The sequence below is a fragment of the Erpetoichthys calabaricus genome, chromosome 16, assembly GCF_900747795.2.
Source record: "Erpetoichthys calabaricus chromosome 16, fErpCal1.3, whole genome shotgun sequence".
Taxonomy (NCBI): Eukaryota; Metazoa; Chordata; class Cladistia; order Polypteriformes; family Polypteridae; genus Erpetoichthys; species Erpetoichthys calabaricus.
In genome coordinates this window covers 41,562,880-41,575,162 of record NC_041409.2, presented here as the reverse complement: position 1 = coordinate 41,575,162, position 12,283 = coordinate 41,562,880, and the positions used below count along the sequence as shown (strand labels likewise).

Here is a 12,283-nt window from a genome sequence, read left to right as displayed (position 1 = left end):
GGTGCTTTGACAGATGCCTAGATCTCACAGTATGTCCCCTTAGGAGAGGCGTTAGGCAAGTGTAATTGAATAGCGGTGCTGCAAGTTTAGCTTTACACCTGTTTTTAAGGCTTATTGACTGAAAGGGGCTTTCATGAAAAAACTTAGGGCTTTGCTACAGGATACACCCTCCACAAGTTAAGGAAGTAAAAATAAAGGTAAACATTTCTGTTTTATTTAAACCTTTTAAGTTTGTATGCGGGCGGCATGGTAGCGCAGTGAAAGGTGCCAGTTAGGAGACCCGGGTTCGCTTCCCTGTGTGGAGTTTGAATGTTCTCCCCGTGTCTGTCTGGGTTTGCTCCGGGTACTCCAGTTTCCTCCCACAGTCCAAAGACATGCAGGTTAGGTGCATTGGCGATTGTAAATTGTCCCTGGTGTGTGGGTGTGTGCGCCCTGCGGTGGGCTGGCACCTTGCCCGGGGTTTGTTTCCTGCCTTGTGCCCTGTGTTGGCAGGGATTGGCTCCTGTATTTAGGATATAGCGGGTTGGATAATGGATGGATGGATGGACATTTGTATGCATAGCCCCATTTGCCAGTTTTCGTCTTTTTTCTTTCTTCAGTAATATTTCAGCAAACCCGGAGCTTGTCAGTTCAAATCCTGGTACTGACACCACTGTGTGACCCTGAGGAAGTCACTTCACCTGCCTGTGCTGCAAAAAACAAAAGTAATGTAACAAATTGTACCTCAGATGTTGCAAGTTGCTGGAATAAAGGCATAAGTCAAATAGATAAATATGTATTATACACATAGGAACTATTCATTTATTTTCAGTTAAGTCATCTGCAGCAAACCTTTATAAATGAGGGTTTCTCCTTTTTAGATAGTCCAAACTGTTTCTTCTTCATTGAGGTTTTCTCTTGGAGAGCTTTTTTCATTTCATTGAAAATTAAAGCAGCAGCTGCCAAAATATGTAGCTTTCTTATTAATTTTTCAACATTGTGTAAAATAACTTTATAAAGTAACATAAAAGGTTTAAATACTTGTTATCCTTTTACACTAAAATATTACTAAAGAGATACAAAAAAAGTAAAATGCATGTGTTGTTTTTCTTTAAGGAGATTAAATATTACTGAAGAAAGAAAAAAAAAACTAAAACAGCCAAATGGGGCTATGCATAGGAACTTAAAAGGTTTAAATAAAACAGAAATTCAGTCATCCCTCACCTATCGCGGGGGTTACGTTTCAGAGCCCCCCGCGATAAGTGAAAATCCGCAAAGTACCGACCTATATTTATTTTATTATTTATATATATTTTAAGGCTTTATAAACCCTTCACACAATCTTATAAACCTTTCTGTCTCTCTTTTTAACCTTTCCCACACTCTTATAAACACTTCCTATGCTCTTAAACACTTTCTACACTCTTAACATTGCAGAGCAACACTGCACGCAGCGATCAGACGTTGATGTGTCTGCCACTCGCTTTGTGAAGAGGGGGGCAGGTGAGCGCACATTAAGCAGAGGTGGACTTTGTGCTGCTTCTGCCAAAATGCCTGCTTGTCGCTTTGCGCGTTCTGAAGGAGGAGGAGGAGGAGTGTGTGTGTGTGGGTGTGTGGGTGTGTGAGGGCTGAACGCACGTTCACTCAAACCCCCCTCTCCGAGGCGCGGAACGCTTCTGCCACTTCCCGTTGTGAAGGGGGGGGCACGGGAGCGGGCTTGCTGAATGCACGCTAAGGGGAAGTGGACTTTGTTCTGCTTGTTGCTCTGCGTGTCAATAAGCCTGTACAGCAGCTGTTTTCCTGTCTCACTGCCTTGTCTTGCATGAACTTAAAATGTTTAATAATAGAGAGATGTTACTCATATCCTTAGTCTGACATCCACATATCATATGTGTTAACAAAGTGTGTTTTATAAGTTTACATGTGTTTAAAGCGTGTGGGATGGGTATTTTAAGGCTTAAACTATAAAAATGTTTATTTAAATGGTCTTTCTATATCGCGGATTTTCACCTATCACTGATGGGTCTAGAACTAACTTCCGTGATAGGAGGGAGACCACTTGTATTTAAAAAACCCGCGATACAGTGAAAGCCTGTTTCAGTCAATAAGTCTTAAAAACAGGTGTAAAGATAATGACAATAAGCTACGCAAACCCACCAAGACATGGAATCGTTTAAATCAAGTATCATTACACCTTCCTTTCTTAAAGAGAAGTAAGGCAGTACTTATAAGCTTAGTAATGTTATACATTTCAAATGCTACTTCAATAAACTTTATCACTTCAAACAACTGAACTATCCAGAACATTTCAGGCACACATCCAGCATTCAGACTATGTATAAAAAGCACAACTGTTAAAGGAATTCAGCATTTCTTAATTGAAAATGTTCCTTTAATCGTCAACATGTCTCAATGAGTCGTTCTGGTGGTTTTACTTGACGTTTTGATCTTCTGGTTAATTGTGTTTGCAGTTGAGATGTTCTTTCCTGATTTATACTTGTTTTCTCGTTAATATTTGTTTCGCTGGTGTTACTGTTCTGATTAGAGGTTATTGGTCCTTTGATGTCTCGACGGTTTCTTCTTAGAACAGCTCCTATTACGCAATTCCGTCACATACTGGTCTATTGTTTCGCCGCTTTTCTGGAAACATGTAAAAAAGTTGTGACGCTCAAACGGCACATTTCGCTTTGGGTTGCAATACGCTTCGAATTTTTCAACTATTTTGTTCAATTTCATATTGTCTCCATTTTCTTCAAACTGAAAATTGTTATACACCTCTAGCGCCTCTTCGCCAATTACATGTAGAAGCATAGACGCTTTCATTTTTTCACTTTTCCTATCTGCTTCAATCGCAGCAAGATACAACTTGAATCTCTGTTTAAATCTTTTCCAATTTTCAGCTACATTTCCCTTTAACTGGAAATTTGGTGGGGCTGTAATCCTTCCATATTTTTTTTTCTCTTTTGCTAGAACGTCTCAGCGCTTTCTGACCACGTTTTCGGGTTACTCACAGACACAAGACTCGTTCAAAAGCTGAACCTCTTCTTCACATTCGACTTCCAATCCGCCACTTCTGACACCATGTAGTGATCTTGTTAGGTTCATAGTTTAATCAATACACAGGATTGAAAGATATAATAACTTTTTAATAGACAGACTTTAGAGACATTTACTGTACATGTTACTATTCGTTCTTTAGTTCACGCCCATTCTCCTACTTGCATCGGCATTCACAGGCATTACTAATCATTCTGTAAGTATCCCTTAATAGACCTTACTAATCAACTATCATTACAAAATCCAACGTGGTTTGTGCCCTTCAGAATGAAAACAGTTTGCATTTACTTTTTTAATAAAAGGCGAGCTTTTAAGCCTGAGAAATCACCCCGTAAATGCACACGTTTAATTGCACATGTGTTAATATGTATGCTTACACAGTATTAAACCCACCAAGACATGGAACCGTTAAAATCAAGGCGCTGTGCTACCTTCTTCCAGATCGGCCCCAAGGCGTTTCACGTGATTACGTAGGAGGTGTGATGACGCGATACGCGACTCCGCCCCCGTCCATTACAGTATATGGACAAAAAAATAGGTTCCAGTTATGACCGTTACGATTTGAATTTCGAAATGAAACCTGCCTAACTTTTGTAAGTAAGCTGTAAGGAATGAGCCTGCCAAATTTCAGCCTTCTACCTACACGGGAAGTTGGAGAATTAGTGAAGAGTCAGTCAGTCAGTCAGTCAGTCAGTCAGTCAGTGAGGGCTTTGCCTTTTATTAGTATAGATTGAAACTACTGTGACATTTCAAGGTGAGTCACAATAGTAAAGCATATTTTCAAATGATTACCATAATTAATATGTGTTTCATTACAATTTTTTTCTAAAAAATTTTCCAAATTAAATGGTTCAGATTTTTCAAGATATTAACTAAATGGGAGCCTAGCTTTTTAGATTGATCTACAAATACATGCTTCATTGTCAAATTCTGTGTAAAACCAAGGCATTGACCAATGCTACACTTTATCATGACGTAGATGCCAAGTCGGGAGTGCCAGTCTGGCTTTGGTTCTTAACTTCTCATCATACAGCTGAACACATTGTACTCCTCCTTCACTGGAAGAACGCTGCTCACTGTCAGAAGCCCCTCGGAGTCCCACTCTGATTTTATTGTGGACTGTGATGTCACGTCTGCTCCATTCATGTCCGTCCAGGTGACTTCTGGTTGGGGGTTCCACTTCTCAGAGCTGCACTCCAGTCGGGTCTTCTGACTTTCAGTGCAGCTCATTAAAATGGAGGGCTGAGCACCTAAAACTAATAAAACACAAAAGAGTGGAAGATCAGTGAAGAGAAGAAAAAACAGTTTAAAGTCAGCTAAAATGACATATGGTTATCAATAAACTGCTGAAATAAAATAATTTGATTAGAATGAACAAATTCTGTGTTTGCTGTGTAGGCTTCAATTTTATTTTGTTTGACTTGTGTCAGGTTATTTTATTTATTGCTAATATTTAATGAAACTGAACAGAGTGTCAGTTTGAAATATTTGCGGTGTTTGATAAAGAATGGGGCCAGCTGAGGTAAGAGGTCAGATTTGGGGACTAGGAGGACATTCCTTTGAATGTCTTCACACTCATAAATAAAGAGACTAACTATTAAAATATGGAAATCCACATAGGATGGACCTGAGGAGTTTTTCAGCACAACAATCCCACAAACAGGAAGCGTAGCATCTTTGATTTCTGGATTCCAGTTCTTTGGTATGCTGTCTGTGCTGGGAGGCAGGAGCTTTTCATTATTCTAAAGTGACCTGTAATCCCACTTGCTGCCCCACTTAATGTCCAACTTGTTCTAGCCTGCCAGATAGTGTCCAGCATCACATTTTATCCAGGGTCTCAACCCTGCTTTAGGTGGAGTTTAGTCATCTGTAATCTTTTGGTGATTCTTTAAATATTTTAATTGTGTACATTTTATTGTTTTTGTTCTTATGTATGTTATGTTTTGAATCTTGCTCTGTTTATTATTTATGTGTTATGTTTTACCATATTTAGTTATACACCCTATTTCCTTTATATAGTTTTAGGGGCTGTAGAACCATCTGAAAATGACTTTTATTTGTATCACACATTATGCTATTTATTCAAGGTTTACTTGTAGTTTTTGGTATTTTTGTATTTTATTCTGGTTTATCAACTTTTATTTTATTTCAGTGTTTTGTATATCCTGTATTTATCTTTATTCTGTGTTTTTTTCCAATGTCATATCTGCCCTGTTGTTCTTTCTGTATTTCTGTGAAGAGCTTTGAGAATGAGGAATGTTCTACATAAATAAAACGCTTCATTATTAATATTAATATCCCCTTCATCTCATCATGGAACACAGTCACTCATATTGGCCAACTTTAACTTCACCACTAAACCCAATTCATACATCTTTCTATTTGAGAGGAAAAATTGATGGGGTGGTGGAAGTGCAAACTCTACACAGACAGCAAGTGCTCACGGGAAGTGACTTCATTAGGCAGTAGCTCTAGTCACTGACTCACTGTGCCATCCCATAATACAAGTAGAAACCAAAATTGTAAATCCCAAATGCACACTGACCTTCAACTGTGAGTGAGACCTGAGTCTAATCTTCTCTTTGTCCAGAGTACACAACATACCTGTAGAGATGATCATCTGAAACACGGACATTTCTGATTATTAGAGACACGTTACCATTCTTGAGGTTGTCTATGCTCAGGGTTTTTCTTCTGTCACTCTATTGTCTGATTTTGTTATTTTGGTATAAAAGCAACGGTGATAAGATGTCAGTTGTAAACCACCTCACTTCAAAGGCCTTGGCATTAAGCGCCGTTGAGAGGGAGGCTGGCAGGACCACATCTTCACCGACATAGGTGACAATGGGCTTAGAAGGACCAACAACAATGAAGCTGTCTGGAAAGGAAACCACAAGAGTGGAGTGAGGATCAGGACATGATTTGAAAATTGGAAAAAAAGGAAAAGTAAATGAAAACCATGTTATCATACTGATAAATGCTGCATTATCATCTAGCATTACATTCACAGGTGGTGTGGACTTTATTTCTTCCTTCTGAATTTTTGAAGAATAAACTGCCCTTAACTTATTTTTCTAGGTGTAAACTATTACTAGCCATAAAACAAAAACAATTAAAATCTTTCTGTTTCTTTTTTTGACAAACCAGCTTAAAAATAAATATTCTTTTTAAAGAGACGTTCTTCTGTTGAGCAGTGCTATGAAGAGAAATTTGTAAATAAATATAACAAAATATTTACCACACCTAAAAATTAATAAAATATAATCGTCCATACCTGCCCAGGAGATATCTGTGTTGTGTAGAAACAATAAGATAAGAAGGGTCCATCGCATATGAAGGCTCATGGCTGCAACACAAAGAAGAGCTCATTGCACCCTGTGATGTCAGCTTCTCTAACAGACTGGTGTGTAAGACAACTCACTAATAAAACTGTGTCATCTACACTTCAAATGACAGGAGCAGACACCACCATTTATATCATTTGTGTTTTACATGTCAATAACCCCTTGTCATTAACTGACATTCTTTGCTTGATTTTCTGCCTGCCCATTTTGGTGGACATGGAGTTTCTCGACTCAGCTCCCAGCTTATTTTATTATTTTCATCCATGACCTCATCAATAAGCACACTCTCTCATCCCAGTGAGCTCACAGTTCTTTACTCATCTAGTTTGGCTTTGAACATTTCTACCACAATGGCACAGGAATGACACTCTGTCATCAAAATGGCAGACATCAGTGGCACAGGTTTGGTCTGTCACATCCACCTTTGTGTTAATGTAGTTAATGTGTTAAAAGTCACAAACACAGCTTCATCATACAGGCCCACCCAGTGATCACCAACATATTTTGTTCACTTCTTCTGTTGTTATTGTTATGGACTGGTGAGTCCTAGAAAGTTTGTGATTTACTTTAAAGAGATCACCAGGAGATGAAAGAAGAAAGCAAAACAGTTACAGTATGAATGTTGGAAGAAATTTCCAAAATGAAGAACTTTAGGCAAACAGAACAAAAAAGGAGAAAAACAAAATGTGAGGTGAAATGAAAAAAATGTCAGAAAACTAAAAAACAAATGGTGCGTACTTTGGTTATATGGTAATAAAATGTATTTTTCAAAGGCATTCGTTTGTTCTATATACAGTAAGTATAATTTACTAGCTGGACTCCATTATTTTATACAAGTAGAATTGTGACGTTTAGTGACATGTCACCAGTAGTCATGGAATGGACAATGAAAATCTGCTGTCGACACAACATGGTGGTAACCATGCCAAACAATGATACTAAATGTCTGTAAAAATTAAAACATTGAGAACAAGAATATGAACAACAACTAAACCTTTAAAAATGCAAAACAGCAGGACAAAAATCAGGTAACAGTTCATTAACTATAATTGTCTACCTTGGGTTGGTCATTATTTTATTCTTGAAAAGTCACAGACATTGCAGTTTCCCCAGAAGTGACAATCCTGGATCTTTTACTTATTCTGACACATTACATAATTTAATAAGGCCTCTCATTGAATGTCTCCCCTTATATCTGTCACACACTACATGGTCTCTACTTGATTTAAAGTTTCCAGAGTCACAATTTCCTCTTCTTTAGTGAGGACACAACTCCTCTCTACAAGGCTATTCTTGTGATAAATGCCTCTTGGAACTCAGACAGGCCTTCAACACTTGACATCTACAGTGTCAGATCACACAGCCTCATCAGACTGGCTCAACAGGTTCTCTCTCTTAGTGCTTTCTCTTTCTCATTTAACATTCAGTTTTTTAACCAATCCAGTGGAGTTGTTAATCACAAAAATGAGACCTACAGTAAACATGCTCATATCTTTGTTGATTGAATATAATATTGTTGTTAATCGTACACAGGCTGTTAATGTATATGATGTATAGTACATGTTTATTATGTTAGCGATGTCATTAGACACTAAACTTAGGTACAGGAATTCATTAACCCAGTGGTCCCCAACCTTTTTGAGAGCAAGGACCACTTTATTAGATGCAAATTTTTCCACGGACCGGTCGGTGAGGTGGGGGGGTACATTTTTATACACAATTCACATAACATTTCTATTATTATTAAGTTATTAAGCAGTTCGCATACGTTTGCAACCCAAGATTTTTCTTCTTTTTTTGCATATAACAAAGACATATGCTTTGCATTTGCCATTCCAACAGATTGCACATCACAAACATTAACACTATCTTTTTTTCGTGTCTGCCGTTTCTATAGGAGGGTGACAATGAGTTAAATTCCAATGGATGTTTTTCAAATGTTGACAAGCAATAAGCAAAAGGTATCACTGAAAACCACAGAAAACAAAAACAGTACGTGGAAAGTTCAAAGAACAACTGAGCTGTGACCACAGATCTAAGTGCTCTGTGGATGATTCGTTCAAGCATTTCAAGGTCACTTCGTTGTAATGACAGCATCTGCTGAATGTACTTCGTAGTAACGCGATTTCTATAGACTCGCGTCATATGAGGAAACTGTTGGGACCATAAAAATAACTTTGTTGTAATACTCTCTCTCCTCGGTCTCTCTCCTCTCTCTGCGCTGCTACAAAGCCCCGCCCGCCAAGCGTTCTAAAAAGTCTGAGTGAGTCTCCGTTGCCGGCAGTTCTCTCGCGGCCCGGCTGTCAGACGACTGCGGCCCAATAGTGGGCCGCGGACCGGGGGTTGGGGACCCCTGCATTAACCAATTAATTAATTTATAACTTCATCCTCGTACTCCTGATGTGTCTCCACCACCCACCATTTCATGAAACACAAACCTTTCAGTTGTGCCACAAAATCTAGTAATCAAATCAAGAAGAAGAACCTGACATCCCAACTGTTCCCTGCTTATTTCTACTTTCACCCTGACACTCATTGATGATACCATAAGCAAGTCTGCACTCATGTTTCCCTGTTCATCAGTATGATTATCACCATGCGGCACAATCAAATCTCACAATACCTTTTGAATCACCTCACCAAAATTTCTAGTAGAGAGATTGTGCTGGAGATGTTCAATTCTTTTACTTTTAAATTAAAGGAGTTGAAGGAGTCTGTGGTGGAGCTGAAGTTTCCCTACATCTGTAATATCCCAACCAATGTTCATTAATGATTGTTGAGGTGGTCTTGACTCGAATTACTTTTACTAGTGAAAACTCATGGTGGACAAGCTAATTCATGATACCACCCTGTTCTCATACAAAGACCTTCTGCACTGCTCATTTCTCCTTCACTAAACCCAAACTTAATCTGCACAAGCTCAAGGTAAAGTTGTGTAGCATAAGCCAATTACACGTTACTGAAAATTAGATCTCGTTTCACTCACAACTTAACAATTCATTTCCATCATCTAACAGCAATGTAATAAACGTCCATAACATCTTCACTTACCTGCTTTTAACTTTGTTTTCTTTCCACTTTCCTTGTTTAGAGATCACACATCACAAGGATTTGTTCTGCATCAGGGGTCTGTGAACTTCATGCACAATGTATTAGTCTTTCATGTTCTTAGTGTCTTATCAATCTGTAGAAGGTGAAGATGGCGAGTAATAAAATAAAGTCCTCAAATCACAGACTGTGACTTTGTTTTCCTCCTCTGAATTATTTCTATTTTACTTTTATATGGCAGCCTGCCAACACTGACACACCTGAGTCTTAAAGCGACAGAAACATTTTAAAATAAAATGGCCTTCTCTGCTGTGTGATCTGACAATAAGACCTTCAGCTTTTATCAGATCTCCTTAGAATTCCATGCATCTTATGATCTTTTTAGAATGTTTAACAAAGCTGAGCACACACTTATCACCATTTGTTCAAATTAGACACAGACTTGTGGTATGAGGATCACGTCAGCCCAAGGAAAGAGAGGAGACAAGGAGAAATCAAAATATAGTCAAGTGTCACTAACACGTGCACATGGGAGGCAGCTAAAAGGCTTGAGTAGGGACAGTTTCGAGACATACCAGGATGTGGCAGAATGCACTGACTCTTTTTCTCCCTTGCCTGCAGACCATTCAAGGGAGACTCCACCTGGTCCTCTTGACGTCACGTCCGGGCTCGCACCAATGGCAGAAGACCTACATGAGCCCAACCCCTTTGACTTCACTTCCTGTCTTCCCCTTTAAAAGCCTCCACCTTTTCCCTATTCCCTCAGTTCTGTTTTGGACTCGGTTTTGTGCACATCAGTGCTGTATCAATTGAAAGCAACTTTGCCGCCAGGAAACCAAATTATACGGGTGGCTACCCCAAACCTTTATATGACTCTGTCTCGAATTTGTGACATTGGCGTAGTCAGCAGGATGGAGAAGTCCCGGAAGAGAAGAGGACAGGACCTGCAATACACCCAGGTGGGAGCGTACCGGGGCAGAGTTTTCAGGCGGGGAGGGTGTCCCGTGTTTCGGAGTGACCCGGTACGAGCTCTGCGCACAGCATGCTTCACTAGGCAACCTAGGCAGACCAGGGAGTGTGCGGGAGGGGCTCACAGAATTAGGCTGCTCCGGAAGGGGGAGGCAAAAGGGGCTTATTATGCTCTCTCTGAGGAGAGTGCCCGCCTCCCTGTGAAGCCAGAGCCCCAATTTCCACCTAGGGGTGCCCCAGACTGGCAGGTGAATAGATTGAGAAACTGGAGGTTCGACCCAAAGTGGCCGACCCCTCAACAAGCCTGGTCCTTATGGGTAAATGTAGGGCAGTGGCTACGGCCACAGAAAAACAAGCCCTCCCACATAATAGAGCAGGTAGCAGGCCTGAAAACACTACCCCGTGGCTTCACCCAGCTGGTCTGGGGTAAACAGTTCCAGAACATGGCAGAGCTCATAGAGCTCGTAGAGACACAAAAGACGGCCTCGCAATCTGGGGGAGCTGAACCGTCCCTTGGTCAAACTCAACCGGAGTACGTCCCAAAACCTAGCCCCCATTCCGTACAACCCAGAGCTTGTGCCGACTTCCCCGAAACAAACCACTTGGGAATGAGGAGGAATGCAGGTGGAGGGGGAGGAAGTGTTGGTGTGCTCTGACTAACCCGTTGACGGTCCCACACACAGGCGTGGTGATCGTAAACGGGTATAAAACTACTGCTTTGTTCGATTCCATCAGCAACATTTCCATTGTTGCCTGCTGATTTTTGCTACCGCAACAGTGGTTAAAATTTAAGACCGGTATAACCTGTGTCCACGGAGAAATCAGCTGGTACAGCTCCGCCGCTTGTGTCATTAGTTACAGAGGATCGGTTCAGAAATTAACCGTGGCAGTCCTCCCAGATCCTCCACACCCGGTGATACTAGGGTGGGACTGGTCTAATATTAAAAGCTGTGAGACACATACCACTCCTGGGGTTAATATGGGCCTAGTTATGGACGGGGATGAGCCGTCTCAAGCTGCCTCCATGCCGTGTAATCAGCCGGCAGAGAGAGACAAAGCAGCCGCCCTGAGTGATGTGGCGACTCCCGGACCATCGCGTGCCGACACGTCATCCACCAGCGCCGCGGCGGAACGGGAGGCAACCAAGCCCCTTGAGGTCGACACCGACCCTCTCTCCCTTTTGCGGTTTCAATTTAGAGAGACACCGGCTTCATTTAAAAGGGAGCAGTGGAGTGACAATTCCCTGAAGTTTGCCAAAAATGCAGTGCTCCTAGTCAACAGCCAGCGCACTAACTAGTCGATGCCACAGGGTCCTCACTCTGTGTTGGAAAATGACCTTCTCTATCTTTTAGCTGAGCATGACGGGCAGGAGAGATGGCTACTGCTAATCCCGCGGACCTTCCGACGGCAGGTCTGTGAGTTAGCACACACCCACCTCCTAGGTGGCCATTTGGGATCAGCTACTCCCTCTCGTCCTTTTTGCCTATCGGGGAGTCCCTTAAGCCTGCATGGGGTTCTCCCATTTTGAATTACTGTATGGGTGACAACCCCGGGGCATATTAGATATCTTAAAAGAAGGATGGGAAGAAGAGGCTCTTCCCTCTACAAATATATTGGAATATATCGTGCAATTACGCGATACATTTGGTAAGATTCGGACCCTCCTTAAAAGGCACATGGAAGAGGCTCAAGCAGCATCGGTCTGTTATTACGACCGCAGCACATCTCCCTGGGAGTTCCGCCCAGGAGATCGGGTCATGGTCCTAGTACCTACCTCCCACTTTAAGTTGCTTGCCCATTGGCCAGGTCCCTACGAAGTTAAGGAGAGGAAAGGACTCGTCGACTATTTGGTGAGTCAACCCAATTGTTGGCTGAGGGAGCGGGTT

The 12,283-nt window shown here is 41.2% G+C and overlaps 1 long non-coding RNA gene across 1 annotated transcript; it reads right to left on the bottom strand.

Annotated features, from left to right (window-relative positions):
* Positions 1–3,359: 3,359 nt before the first annotated feature.
* On the bottom strand, positions 3,360–6,386 carry LOC114666725 (uncharacterized). Its single transcript, XR_003718619.2, has 3 exons — positions 6,311–6,386; positions 5,582–5,914; positions 3,360–4,292 (listed from the first exon to the last, which is right to left on the bottom strand). It is a non-coding gene; the product is annotated as an uncharacterized LOC114666725 (long non-coding RNA).
* Between the last annotated feature and the right edge of the window lie 5,897 nt (positions 6,387–12,283).